General features: G+C 46.8%; 1 long non-coding RNA gene across 1 annotated transcript; it reads left to right on the top strand.

Moving 5' to 3' along the window:
- The first annotated feature begins 417 nt into the window (after nt 1–417).
- LOC143821898 (uncharacterized) lies at nt 418–3,354 on the top strand. Its single transcript, XR_013225958.1, has 3 exons — nt 418–824; nt 2,372–2,488; nt 2,976–3,354. It is a non-coding gene; the product is annotated as an uncharacterized LOC143821898 (long non-coding RNA).
- The last annotated feature ends 6,870 nt before the right edge of the window (nt 3,355–10,224 follow it).

The following is a 10,224-nucleotide window of genomic DNA, read 5'->3' as shown; positions in this document are numbered from 1 at the left end:
GGGGGGCGGGGAGAGGGAGCCGCGGCCCGGCGCCATGGCCTTCACGGCCCGCAGGTTGGGGACCACTGCTTTAGTGGACACAAGGGGGCATATGGGAAACATTTGGGAGAAAGGAAGTAGGGACTCTGCATTTCCCCACTAACATGCATATTGGTGTACATTCAAAGAGATTTATATGCTGACCTGCTGGTGCAGTCTGCTTTTAAGATCCAAGTGTAAACTACCAAGTTATATCTCTGGACCAGAAGAGAACTGGGATCACAGGAACACAGGCCTCAGTACAGGCAAGGTAGGTCTGGCAGTCATCAAGTGTCTGGTGGTGGGACAGGACCAGAAATGAACTGCCAATAGCAGTTGGTTCCTCCTGAGGGGCAGACCTCTGTGCCAATTGGAGGAAGGGATGAGGGAATCAGGTAGGTGGTGAGAAGTTCCAAAGGAGACTCCAAATGACAAATTGGGGTGACGAGCAACCAGTCTATGATCTCTTGGTGGGAGGAGAAGGAACAGGACAAGAAATACCCCGCCCCAATGTCAGAGGCTTGTGGAACATCCCCCTCCACACCTCCACACCCCAGTGCAATGGATGAAGGCAACATGACACTGGAACACAGTCGGAGTGTGACAAGGCCTTAATAATACACTTCCCAGCCCAAGAACATAAACTGACAGTCCCCATTTCCTGACACTGGATGTAAGACTGCTGCAGTTTGTCTCCGGCAGCTATTACTGAAGCCTGAAGCCTTTAGATGGTCTTGGAACCAAGAAACTAAAGATGCACAAGCTTCTGACTCTCGCAATCTCAGCCCTGCTCTTCCTGGATTCTGGTAAGTCTCAAGGGGAAATCAAAAACTTTGCAGAGGGAACCTAGGAAAAACAGAAGCCACTGGAAAGAGCTGGGTTCATTAGAACAATCCCTCCCAAGTGAGGAATAAAGGGGCAAGGAGAGGTTAGCTCATGAAAAGCAGATTGTTGTCAAATCAAATAAGCAAAATAGATAGCTGCATCAGATAGCAAATGTTTCCTTTTGAAATAGGGTTGTTTCCACTCAGCTGCATGCAATGGTTGCTGGTGAGCGCTAACTTCCTAGTTCAAAGTACATAGTAAGCAGATTTACTTGTGTCATTCCCAGATACCTTTTTGTTAAATGCACATAATCTGCAAAACAGGCCCAGTCACCGTATATGAGACAACGAAGGTTAGAGATTCTCTTCCTGCTGATAAGCAATTCTGATAAAGCGGTTAAGAGGCACAGCTCAGACGGGTCCTCTACCTAAGCCTCCTTTTGAAAGGGCTTCTTCCTGTTTCAGGGCTTTCGAGCTGGGCCTGAGGCAGCCTAGCCTCAGGTGGGGCAGCTGCTGAGGCCCAGGGCTTCTGGCAAGGCCCTCAGCTGTCAACCTCCCATGGAAGCCCCTTCCAGGTCTCTACGTGTGGTCACAGTGCTATGTACTGCCAGCTGGGTGACCTGGAGTCAGTCACATGGCCTCTGAGCTCTGAGGGTTGTTGTGAGGATGAGGTTGTTGTGGAGAGCAAGATAAGCTGCTTGCAACTCACTGGGGAAAAAGGCAACGTAGCCAAGAAGTAAAAAAGAAAAACTCTCTAAGCCAGTTAATGGTTTCTATAAGCACCTGAGGCAGCATGGTCTGGTGCTGGGATTTCTTCTCCTCCATCTGAAGCTAAGCAAAACGCACCTTGTCCTTGGACATGGAGTTCTAGCAAAGGACATTACAGACTTCCGAATGGCTACCCTTGGCTGAACTCCGATGCCTTTTACCTTCTGCCCCTTCTATTTGCCACCAAGATCAAGGCATATGGAAATTACCTTCTTCCACTTTTTCCTACTGGGTTGATCTGACCTCCTGTAGGCTGACCTTTCATTTTTAGAGCTACCAAGAAGGTAGAACAGAATATTTCATCCACTGCCATTTCTTTCCACCGTGTTACAGAGACAATAGGGTTTCTCTTCTGACTATTTCTATCTGGCCCAGACATAAAGTCCACCGTTATGAGAAAGGGACTGCAAACAGGGTTTTTAATGCACCTGTGACCATATCTCCCCTTTCCCCTGCAATGTTCACCAGATCAGCCCTACGTCACTGATTGTCCACATGCTGGGACTCCATGTCATTCATCCGTTTTGTGGAAAAATCATAATATGATCGACCATCAAATCATAGATCTAGTGATCTTCTATCTAAAATCCATGGTTGACAGATTGTTGAAGAGTTCACATTTCCAACACCTTTCATCCCAGCAGTTATGTTTTTTTTTTAATCCTTCACTTTCTTCCAGACTTTTCCAATTAGGTAACAACCATGACCCATTCTGTCTTTAGGGGTCCTTTTCTAAGTGCTTCCTTTCTTTCCTTTCTCAGCTGCCCCTTATTCATGCCTTTATTGTCGAGTGGTTAAAGAGGATGGCACTTGTATTCATCGTGAAAAAACATGCATTGGAGGATCATCAAGATTTTGCTACACTAAAAAAGTTATACGTGAGTCTAAAAAAAAAAGGATTATCCCCTCTGTTGGATCATGTCTAGAGGGCAAGTTGCTTGGAGAGGCTGAAGAAACACTTCTAAAGAGGTCCATTCAGAATCTTAGGGGTCTTATTTCCAGGAAGAGCCTCTTGTGGCGCAGAGCGGTAAGGCAGCTGTCTGAAAGCTCTGCCCATGAGGCTGGGAGTTCAATCCCAGCAGCCGGCTCAAGATTGACTCAGCCTTCCATCCTTCCGAGGTCGGTAAAATGAGTACCCAGCTTGCTGGGGGGTAAACGGTAATGACTGGGGAAGGCACTGGCAAACCACCCCGTATTGAGTCTGCCATGAAAACGCTGGAGGGCGTCACCCCAAGGGTCAGACATGACTCAGTGCTTGCACAGGGGATACCTTTACCTATTTCCAGGAAAGCGTTCTTAGGATAGCCCTGAACACTTCTCAGACCCTGAGATGTACTTTGTTCTCTTTCCATCTGCCTTTTCCAGGTCCTCGGTTCAGTAGGGTGTCCCGGGGCTGCGCATCAAGATGTCTTAATAGCAAGTCCAAAGTCAAGGAAATATATATGTGGTGCTGTGAGAAAAACCTATGCAACAAACTACTATGACTGAAAAAAAAACACTAAAAAGGTTAAAAGTCTTGCATCGTCTCCTGGACTTCTCCCCCACCTAGCCGTAACTGAATAACCCCTCTCAAAAAACACCTGACCGTCTACCAGTTCTGTGCCAACCAGCTGCTGCACAGTGATTACTGAAATTTGGATGGATGGTCCCCTCTGTGGTGTGACTGGTGACTCTAATGTCAAAGGGATCTTCCCTCTGGGTAGGCTTGATGTATCTTCTCAATACTTTTAAAAAATAAACTCTCTGTACAGCTGAAGCACTAAAGTGAAGTGTATTGATTTCCACACCAAACTTTAATGCCTTTGAAGTCACCATCAACATTTTTCTTTGATTGCTGTGGGTTCAATCAGACAAAATTTAGGGAAGACCTAGAGGTTTTGCAGGGTGGAGACTGAGGAGGATGGCATTTGGAGAGAGGAGAAACTTCAACAGCTTACAATGTCATAGAATCCATATTCCGTTCTCTCCAGGAGGATAGATCTCTGATGCCTGGAAAGCAGCAGCAGGTCCAGGAGGTCTCCTGCCAGCCCCTGGAGAAACGCAACCCTGATGGTGCTCCCTAGTGGTCTTCCTAAACCTCAGGCACTTGAGTTCCAGAGTCAGATTGGGACTCAGGTCAGATGGATTAAGACTTTCTCTCAACACCATTCACCTTTCCAAAATGGTCCTGAGGAGCTGACAGTAGCTGCCCTGGGCAAACGTGTAGGATCCATATCAGGGTTAGGGATAGACACAAACTAAACCACAAAGCAAACTTCATGATGCATTTTGTCCTCTTTGTGAGTTTGGTTCTTTTTTTTTTTAATGATTGGCAACCATTTTGTTTTGGATCTTGTTATAAATCCGTCCAAATGTCTTATGTTGGAACACGTCTGTCTTGTTTTGGACTTACAAAGCACCAAATTCCATTTCACTCAGTGGGAGCTATCAGATATGTTTCCCCAAGGGGATGGGGAGAACCATGGAATTCGTCCCACTTTCCTTGCTCCTTGCTCTTTGTCACATTTGGTCCAGCCCAGATACCTTGCTGGGGAGAGTCTTTGATCCACCCCTGAGACAAAGTGATGCCTGAATGTTAGGTTTACTTTGCTGGAAAATACGTATTTTTTCTTATATTGTACTGAGGATTATGAAGATTGTTCCCACAACTTATTTTTGTCTGTGTGCATGCTTAGCATTTTCTATTTTGCTTTAATTGATGATTGTGCTGAATCATAATGATATGAAGTATCTTTCTCTGACAAACATGTTTACCTAATTCTAGTAATTGGGGAGAAATTACCAAGTGTACGGCATTAAGAAGGGTCCCAAGTTGGATTAGATTCACCTGCTCTTATACTTGCTAATGGTACAGGGCCCAGGTGTCATTCATTCTTGGACTGAGGAATTGAGAGCCAGGTGTAAAGAACCCTATTTACCACTTAAGATTAGGGATAAAAAGTGGAGGGTTGGTTATGGAAGTGGAGCTTTAGTGCAGACTGCGGGGGAAGAAGAAGAAGAAGAAGAAGAAGAAGAAGAAGAAGAAGAAGAAGAAGAAGAAGAAGAAGAAGAAGAAGAAGAAGAAGAAGAAGAAGCTGTTGACTTGGTTTGATCTAGGTGACTACATAGAGCAATAAAGCTTTTGAAAATTCAGTGTAATGTGAATGGATAGGAAGGGAATTTCAGAGGTAAGAAAGCACTTCTGAGATCTGCCATGAGGGAGAAAGTCAGGAAGGCGGATGCCCTTTGAAGTTGCAGCAAGTGTACATGGGTTTCCCCCACATACGGGGATGCTGAGTACATGAGTCATTCATGCCAAGCTTCACTGATGCTCTCTAGAAAACATTGCCCTGACTTTGCTTTTTGTCTAGGCCAGAGCAAATGTCCAGAGTCTTAATTGGAATAGTCTTGATTGAAGAAGCCAAAAAATGCATCTTGTCCTACTGCGATATCTGTACTGATTCAGGAGTCTGGTATCATGGGCAACGTTTCAAGGTCTGGCTTTCACAGGTTAGAATCCAGGGTCTGTTTCATGCACAACAAGCAGGATATGGTTTCACTGGTTGCAGCTCCAAAAGTAAAGATGGGGGACGACTACCTGGACGTCGCAAGCAACCTGTCTGTGATTTCATGGTGGGAGGACAAGGAACATGATAAGAAATACCCTTCCCCTCTGCCAGAGGCTTCTGGAACATCCCCCTCCACACCCCAATGCAATGGATGAAGGCAACGTAACACTGGAACACAGTCGGAGCGTGACAAGGCCTTAATAATACATTTCCCCACCGCAGAATGTAAACTGACTCGGTCTCTGTTTCCCATCACTGGATGTAAGACTGGTGCAATTTGTCCCCAGCTGCTTTTACTGAGGCCTGAAGACTCCAAACCACTCAGTGGTTTGGAACCAAGAAACTAAAGATGCACAAGATTCTGACTCTAGCAATCACAGCTCTGCTCGTCCTGGATGACAGTAAGTCTCAAGGGGAAATCAAACACATTGCAGAGGGAAGAAGAGGAAAAACAGAAGCCATTGGAAAGAGCTGGGTTCATTTAGAACAATCCCAGGGGAAGAATAAAAGAGGTTAGTATGTGAAAACCAGAATGTTGTCAAATCAAATAAGCAAAAAAGATACCTGCGTTCAGGTAGCAAATGTTTCCTGTTGAAATGGGGCTGTTACCACTCAGCTGTATGCAATGGTTGCCGGTGAGCGCTTACTTCCTAGTTCTAAGTATGTAGCAAGCAGATTTACTTGTGTCGTTCCCAGATACCTTTTTGTTAAATGCACATAATGTGCAGAATTGGCCCAGTCACCATTTATGAGACAACTTAGGTTAGAGACTGTCTTCCTGCTGATAAGAGCGGTTAAGGCACAGCTTACACAGCTCCATGCATAGACCCCTCCCAAAACCTCCTTTTGAAAGAAGCCATGGGACTTCTTCCTCTTTCCGGGCTTTGGAGCTGGGCCTGAGGCAGCAAACCCTCAAGTGGGGCAGCAGCCGAGGCCCAGGGCTTCTGGCAAGGCCCTCAGCTGTCAACACTCCCATGCCAGCCCCTTCCGGGTCACTACATGTGGTCACAGTGCTATGTACTGCCCATCCCCATCAGGGAAAGGACTGTGGGCAGTGCAGGGCATGGGAGGGCACACAGTAAGGGAGGCACAAGCAGGGGACCGAGTGATGAGAAAGGGATAGGCTCTGAGCCAGCTCCCCCCCCCCCCTGCATAATCTAGAACTGACACTGCTCTGGAGGTTCCCTCCAACAGAGGGTCACAGCCATCCTGAGTTTTGGTTTGAGCGCTGGTGGAGAATCTGACTGCCATGGGAACCAGCTGGGTGACCTGGAGCCAGTCATATGGCCTCTGACCTCTGAGGGTTGTTGTGAGGATGAGGTTATTATGGAGGGGAGAACAAGATAAACTGCTTGCAACTCACTGGGGAGAAAGGCAACGTAGCCAAGAAGTAAAAATATAAAAGCTATCCAGGCCGGTTAATGGTTTCTTTAAGCACCTGAGGCATCATGGTCTGGAGCTGGGGTTTCTATTCCTCCATCAGCAGCTAAGCAAAACACACCTTGTCCTTGGACATGGAGTTCTAGCAAAGGACATTGCAGACTTCCAAATGGCCATGCTTGGCTGAACCCCAATGCTTTTGCCTTCTGCCCCTTCTATCGCCACCAAGATTAGGCATATGGAAATTACTTTCTTCCACTTTTCCAGCTGGGTTGATCTGACTTCCTGTAGACAGATCTTTCATATTTTAGAGCTACCAGAATACAGAACCGAATATTTCACCCACTGCTGTTTTTCCCCCATCGTGCTACAGGGACAATCTAGGGCTTCTCCTCTGACTAATTCTATCTGACCCAGAGACAAATTCTATCTGGCCCACCATTATGAGAAAAGGACTACAATCAGGCTTTTTAATTTACCTGTGACCATCTCTCCCCTTTCCCCTGCAATGTCCACAAGATCAGCCCTATGTCACTGATGGGACTCCATGTTATTCATCTGTTTGGCTCAAAACCAGAATCTGATCCACCAACAAATCATAGATCTAGCGATCTTCTCCTAACTAAAATCCATGGTGACTGATTGTTGAAGAGTTCCCATTTCCCACACCTTTCAGAGCCAGTTTGGTGTCATGGTTAGGAGTGCGGACTTCTAATCTGGCATGCCGGGTTCGATTCTGCACTCCCCCGCATGCAGCCAGCTGGGTGACCTTGGGCTCACCACAGCACTGATAAAAGTATTCCGACCGAGCAGTAATATCAGGGCTCTCTCAGCCTCACCCGCCTCACAGGGTGTCTGTTGTGGGGAGAGGAAAGGGAAGGCGACTGTAAGCCACTTTGAGCCTCCTTTGGGTAGGGAAAAGCGGCATATAAGAACCAACTCTTCTTCTTCTTCTTCTTCTTCTTCTTCTTCTTCTTCTTCTTCTTCTTCTTCATCCCAACAGTTTAAAAAAAAATTATTCCTTCACTTTCCTCCAGACTTTTCCAATTTGGCAACAACTGTGACCCATTCTGTCTTTAGGGGTCCCTTCCTTTTCTAAGCGCTTCCTCTCTTTCCTTCCCCAGCTACCGTTTATCAATGCAGTGTTTGTCGACGGGTCAGAAAGGATGGCACTTGTGCTCGTCGAGGAAGAAAATGCAATGCAGGAGTGTCGAGATTTTGCTACACGAAAAAAGTGACACGTGAGTCTTAAAAAAAAAAGAAAAGAACTTCCCCCTCTCTCGGATCAAGTTCACTCGCTGCAGAGGCAGCAAACCCAAAGCAGCTTGCTGGGTGACCAGGGCTCTATGAGGCACAGAAATTCAACAAGGAGTGAGCAGGACTCAGCCAGGTTGCCTTTGGTGCCATGGGGACTCCACACCCGGATGGAGCAGGTCAGGAGTGGAGGATGGGGACTTCGATTCCCAGTATCCCCTGGGGCAGCAGGAACATGTGGGCATGCCCAGGAGAGGTGGCAAGGAAGGAAAGCTGGAGCGCCTTTAAAGGCATCCTGAATGTGGAGTACAGCCTCCTTTCTCTCCTGCGCCATCGAGGCTCCCACCGGATCCTCTCCCCCATTACAGTTTGAGACACATATAGGGCTGTATAAGCTAATCTGTTTGGCTCCTTTATTGTCACAGCTTGTGGTTTTGTAGCTTGGGGGCAGTTCCGTTTACAAGGGAGGCCAAGCCTGCATGCTGACCTCCCCATTTGAGGAGGCCTCCATAAGAGGCCGTGAGGATGTGGAGCCGGGTGAATCATGGAGGAAGGGGGGGATGGGCCGGCTGTCACATATTTCCGGGTGGCAGGAGAACGCCCCCACAGTTTCCGATCCCTCCTGCCTCCCATGGGCTCAGCAGGCTATGGGGGCCCAAGGATCTGGGCTATTGGGGATCAGGGATCCAGGGCAGCAGCCTGCAGTTGGAATGAGCTGCCTTGGGATCAGTTGACCGCAAGAGAGCAGGATCCGTTCCCCATGCTGCACCACGCTCTGGATATAAAATAAAGCTCTGGCCAAGTTTACGTCAAAAGAATGTGTTTGCTTGTGTCCTTCTTGACTTTGGGAAATGTCCCTCTGCAAAGCAACGGCAAGCAGAAGAAGTTATTTATACTGTGCATTTCACTACCCGAAGGAGTCTCAAAGCAGCTTGCAATTGCCTTCCTTTCCTCTCCCCACAACAGACACCCTGTGGGGTAGGTGGGGCTGAGAGGACTCTGATAGAACTGTTCTGTGAGAGCAACTCTAACAGGACTGTGACGAGGCCACTCGGCTGGCTGCCTGTGGAGGAGTGGGGAATCAAACCCAGCTCTCCAGATTAGAAGAGAAAAAGACCTGGGTTCCCAATTCCCCTTGTTGGGGATACCGGCCCTTCACTGTAGGGCTTGATGGAAGACTGACAGGGAAAGGTGTGCCATTCAACTGCAGCACAATTCTTGCCTTCTGAAGTTAGAGGACAAGTTGCAGGTAGAGGCTGAAAAAAAAGTACTAAAGAGTTCAGAAACTTTGAGATGACTGTTTAAGGGTCTTATTTCCAGGAAAGTGTTCTTAGGAGAGCCCTGAATACTTCTCAGTCCTTGAGATGTATTTTGTTCTCTTTCCCATCTGCCTTTTCTAGGTCCTAGGTCCAGTTGGGTGTCCCGGGGCTGCATTTCAAAATGTCTTAATTTCAAGTCCAAATTCAAAGAAATATATATGTCGTGCTGTAAGAAAAACATGTGCAACGAACCATGATTGGAAAAAAAACACTAAAAAGGTTAAAAGTCTTGCATCGTCTCCTGGACTTCTCCCACACCTGGCCATAACTGAATAACCCCTCTCAAAAAACCACCTCTACCAGTTCTGTTAAAACTAGCTGCATCACAGTAATTACCAAAATTTGGATGGATGGTTCCCCTTGCAATGCGACTGATGACTCTAATGTTCCCTCTGGGTCGGCTTTATGTATCTTCTCAATTCTTTTAAAAATAAACTCTCTATACAGCTGAAGCACTAAAGTGAAGTGTTTTGATTTCCACACCAAACTTTAATGCCTTTGAAGTCACCATCACGATTTTTCTTTGATTGCTATGGGTTCAATCAGAAAAGGTTTGGGGAAGACCTAGAGGTTTTGCAGGGTGGAGTCCAAGGAGGGTGGGGTTTGGAGAGAGGAGAAACTTCAGCAGCATACAATGTCATAGAATCTATCTTCCGTTCTCTCCAGGGGGACTGATCTCTGATGCCTGGAAAACAGCAGGTCCAGGAGGTCTCCTGCCAGCCCTGGAGAAACGCAACCCTGATGGTGCTCCCTAGTGGTCTTTCTAAACCTCAAGCACATGAGTTCCAGAGACAGATTGGGACTCAGGTCAGATGGATTCAGACTTTCTCCCTAAACCATTCACTTTTCCAGAAATGGTCCCGAAGAGCTGACAGTAGCTGCCCTGGGCAAACTTGTAGAGCCTGGATCAGGGTTAGGGATAGACATAAACCAAACCACAAAGCAAAATTTATGATGCATTTTGTCCTCTTTGTGGGTTTGGTTTTTTTAAAATGTTGGACAATCATTTTGTTTTGGGTATTGTTATCAATCTGTCCAAATGTCTTCTGTTGGAACATGTCTGTCTTGTTTTGGACTTAAAGGTAAAGGTAAAGGTATCCCCTGTGCAAGCAC

This window comes from Paroedura picta, chromosome 12, assembly GCF_049243985.1.
Source record: "Paroedura picta isolate Pp20150507F chromosome 12, Ppicta_v3.0, whole genome shotgun sequence".
NCBI lineage: Eukaryota > Metazoa > Chordata > Lepidosauria > Squamata > Gekkonidae > Paroedura > Paroedura picta.
Note: the sequence above shows the minus strand (reverse complement) of the source record. Positions and strands in the feature narration are given on the sequence as shown.